The sequence below is a fragment of the Vicugna pacos genome, chromosome 23 (genome assembly GCF_048564905.1).
Source record: "Vicugna pacos chromosome 23, VicPac4, whole genome shotgun sequence".
In the NCBI taxonomy this organism is placed as follows: Eukaryota; Metazoa; Chordata; class Mammalia; order Artiodactyla; family Camelidae; genus Vicugna; species Vicugna pacos.
In genome coordinates, this window is record NC_133009.1 from 6,305,816 (window position 1) to 6,310,377 (window position 4,562).

Sequence of the window (4,562 nt, forward strand, 5' to 3'; positions counted from 1 at the left end):
GGCTTGCAGGGGACTTTCAGTTGTAACAGCAGGAAGTGAAACCTACCTGCTGTGTTTCTAAAGGATCTTGAGGTGCTGCTGCCGTTCTAGGCAAGCCCCAGTGGACCTTTTAAAAGTTAGAAGTTGAATCTGGCAAGAGTCTTAGTTAAGGAAATTTCTTGGCCAAATGGGGTAGAAATCTGAACCACCCTGAGGGAGTGGGAATGAGAGAGCTGGGGAGGGGGCGGGAAGGGGATGCCCAGGGAGAAGAGAAACAAAGGAAGCCCTGGAGGCTGGGTTTTCCGAGTTCAAAGGGAGGTGGCAAAAATGAAGTAACCGGACTTGTTAGCGTTTGGGAGCTAAAAGTTATATTGGACTTGAAAGGTTGAAATGAGGCAGCATTTTACGTTCCGGGGTAATTCTGGCCACTGGGTGACTTGTCTAAAGTGTCTATCAACCATGCTAAGGGCTTGGGTCACGTGGGTACCAGGCACTGTGGCCACTAAAATAACAAACGTGTGGATCCTGTCCTCAGGGAACTCAGAGCCCAGCTAGGGAGGCAGACTTGGAAACAAATGATGACAGTGCTGGGTCTCAAGAACAGGTGGGAAAGGGAGGGGCAAGGTGGGGGGGATGGGTGTTTGAACTGAGTCTTAAAGTCAATCAGGACTCTGGGTTTTATTTTTAGGGTGATGGGGATACTGCTACAGGGTTTGAGAAAAGCAGGGGGAGGGTGTAGCTCAGTGGTAGAGCGCAAGCCTGGCATGCATGGGGTCCTGGGTTCAATCCTCAGTACCTCCCTTAAAAAATAAATGGATAAATAAAAACCTAATTACCTACCCCACTCCAAACAAAACAAAAATACAAGATTTTGAGAAAGGGATTACAGTGCTCTTAATTTACATTTTGAAAGCTCTTTCTAGCTGCTGTTTGAAGCAAGAATGGAAGCAGTGGGCTAGGAGGGACATGACGGCAGCATTGGTGAAAAGTAGCTGAGTAGGGCGGACAGGGTTTGCTGATGGATTGGGTACACGGTTGAGGAAAAGAGGGGCTGAAGGTGACTCCTAAGTTTAGAGCCTTGGCAAATGGGTAAAGAGGACCATGGGAGCCTTATGGGACGGGAAAGGTGAGCTTGGTGAATCGGAATTAAGAGTTCTGTTTGGATCATGATAAATTTGACATGTCTGGACATCTGAGTGGAGAAGCAGGAGAACGGAGTCCAAAGCCCCAGGTGGGGGCCAGTCTGGAGTTTAGATGCGGAGTCATCAGCTTGAGCTGGCATTGAATGCCGTGCATCTGGATGAGCTCACCTAGACTGGAGAGGCTAAGGAAGAAAAGACAGGTGACTGAGCTCTGATGCAGGCCCACATTTAGAGGAGGAGGAGGGGCCATGAGACTGTAGGGGAACCGAGGGTGTGGTGTCGTGGGCGGCTAACAAGAAGGACGGTCAGTATCCTAGGGCTGCTCTAACAAAGGCCCACAGGCTGGGCGGCTTAAACAAAAGGAATTAATTTTCTCATAGTTCTGGATGCCAGAAGTGCAAGGTCAAGGTGTAGGCAGGGTTGGTTTCTTCTGAGTGTTGGGAAGGCAAATCTGTTCCATGCCTTTTCCTGGCTTCTGGTGGTTTGCTGGCCATCTTTCGCATTCCTTGGCTTGTAGATACATCACCCCAGGCTCCGCCTTCAGGTTCGCATGGTGTTTTCCCTATGCGTGTGTGCGTGTGTCTGTGTTCAGATTTCCGCTTTGTATAAGGACACAGTCATACTGGATTAGGGGCAACCCTGAAGACCTCATCTTAACTTACAAAGACTGTATTTCCAAATAAGGTCACATTCACAGGTTCTGGGCGGTTGAAGATCTTTTAGGGGAGCACACATCAACCCACAAGTCAGAGAACTGGATTTGGCAAAATGTTCTTGGTGATCTTGATAAGAGCTGTTTGAATACGTGTTGGGAATGGAAACCACACTGGAGTAGCTTGAGAACAGAACAGGTGCAGAGAAAGTGTGTGGACAACTCTGGAGTAATTTTGCGGTAGTGGTACAGAAACTTGGAGGGCCACCTACCTAGGGAGTTTTTAATTTTTAAGATAGGTGATACTAACCCGTTAATGTGAGTACTCCAGTAGCCTAAGAGAGAAAACTGTATGTTACAGAACGGGGACAAGGGAGGTCAGAATTCCTTGAATAGACTTGAAGGTATAGGATCCAGTAGGCTGCTTTGCTTCTAATGGGATCATTACAAAGTAGGTGGGTCCAGATGCAGGTCGATTGGTGGATTTGGTGGTGGAAAGATAAAGTTGTTTATGACCAACTGCATCTAGCTTCTCAGTGAAGTATGAGGTATGACCATCAGCTGAGAATGTTTACAGGCATGCAGGAAATTTGAATAAAGAAACATCCTGAGGCAGTCTCAGTGTAGCAGATGCAAAGCTACTAAGGAGCTGTCTAGGAGTGTCTGCCGTGGATGAAATTTGTCATCACAAATATGAAGTGAGTCAGTGGCCATGTTTGAATGCTTTTCTCTGGCAGTGACTAACGGCAAGGGTGTAGGCGCAGAGTCAGTGGACAGCAGGGCTTAACTAGGGTTGGAATTTTACCAGAGAAGAATAATGGAGTCTGAGAAGAGCAAGAGGATGAAGGGGCGTTGCAAGGGGGTAATTTTAATAGCGGACCATGTAATTCACAGTAGGTAAGGAGGGATGTGAAGGAGGGTGATGAATCACAAAAAAGGTGGTAGTGGCAATGGCTTGGAGGTTTCTCGCGGTTGATAAGTCGCTGACTAGGGATTCCAAGGCAGAGAGTTGGAAAGATAGGAGGTGGTTTCGAGGGCGTAGGATACGTAGAAAGAAAATTTTGGAGGTGGTACTGACTCTGAAAGATGAAATGAAAAGCTATATACCTCAGGCCCTACAAAACCTGTTAAAGTAAACATAATTAAAAATAAATAAATACAATTTAAAAATAAACATAATTAACTGAGGTTTAAAGTATCTTCCGCCAAAATGCTAGACAGCTTGGTGGTCCAAAGACTTCTTGTCTTCCCCAGAAGGCACACAGCCCTGGCAACCCAGTGTTATCTCTGTGTACAGAGCTGCCCTCGCTCCACAGCCTCGTTGATAGCAGGCTTGCGTAGGATGTTTCACACTTTATTTTCCTGCCCAGACTGAAAAGGCCAAGTCACATCTTCTTACCACTTCCCAGTACTTATGATTGCATTTTTCCCCTTTAGAACAACTTCCAAGGTAAGGAAAATAAAAATTATGTATCCAATGGCCAGATGGGGAAGGGAAGGCCCATTCAAGAATTTTTAAGGAATTATTTTTGGCCGGGTTGGGGGGATGGTCATGCGGTGTTGGTGACAAAGGTAAGAGTGGAATGTAAGCGGCTTGGCCATAAGGAAGGTGCTATTATTTTAAAGTAGTATTACCCTTCCATTCATTCAACAAACATTTATTAGTCACCTATTATGCACCAGTCAATATGCTAAGTCAGTGGTTCCTAAACTTTTTGGTGTCAGGACGCTTTCCTTTTATACTCTTAAGAATTGTTGCGGACCTGAAAGAACTTTTGTTTAGGTGAATTCTGTCTATTTTAACTTTTAATTTTTATTTTACTGAATTTTTATATTTATTTAATTTATTTTTTATTTTTATTTTAATTTTTTAAAATTTGTATCGAATTATTTTAGAACTCAAAACGGATTAATTTAAAAATATTAATTAAAAAAACAATAAGCCCATTACATGTTAACATGAATAACACTTCTAATGAAACATTATTTTTCAAAACAAAAAAGCTCAGCAAGAAGAATGATATTGTGTTTTTTTCCTTCCAAATATCTTGACTATCTGGCTTAAAAGAGGGCATCTGGGATCTTATATCTGCTTTTGCATTCAGTCTGTTGCCAGGTCACGTACCATGAATCCTCTAGAAGATACATGTCCATACGCTCTTGAGAAAATAAGAGTTAAAAAGGAAAATAGCAGTTATTATTATGAAAATACACTTGAATTTGACGACCCTCAGGTTGCAAAATGGGATCCCAGGGGTGCCCAGACTGTACTTTGGGAACCACTGTGCTGAGTACTGGCATGCAGCCCTTGAGTAGCAGAGACCAGCAGGAGAGAAGAACATTTACAGGGGTATATAGTGTAATGTGCTGAGTGCTCTAACAGAGTATAATATAATTCTGATGGGGGAGGTCAGCAAAGACTTCAAGAAGGTGTTGACAAGTGAAGGACCTTGAGTAGGTCTATAACAGAGGAGGTGAGGGCTTTCTTGGTTGAGAAACAGCATGAATAGAGGCATGAAACAAATCCAATATTCGGGGATTATAACCTGCATGATGGGAAGGCTGGAAGAATACAGTGGGAGGACTGACTGTACAGAGCCTTTATTCTGTAGGTGACAGGAAACAACTGTTAGCTGATACGTAACAAACAGTAGCTGAAGCTTGTGTCCCTACTCTAGGGACAGCAGGATATTGGATATTGGGTAAGGTAGGAAGGATATTGGAAATTTAGTTCACTCACCAACCCATTAAAGGAGGCATTATAAGCCTAACTTTACAACCAAGAAACT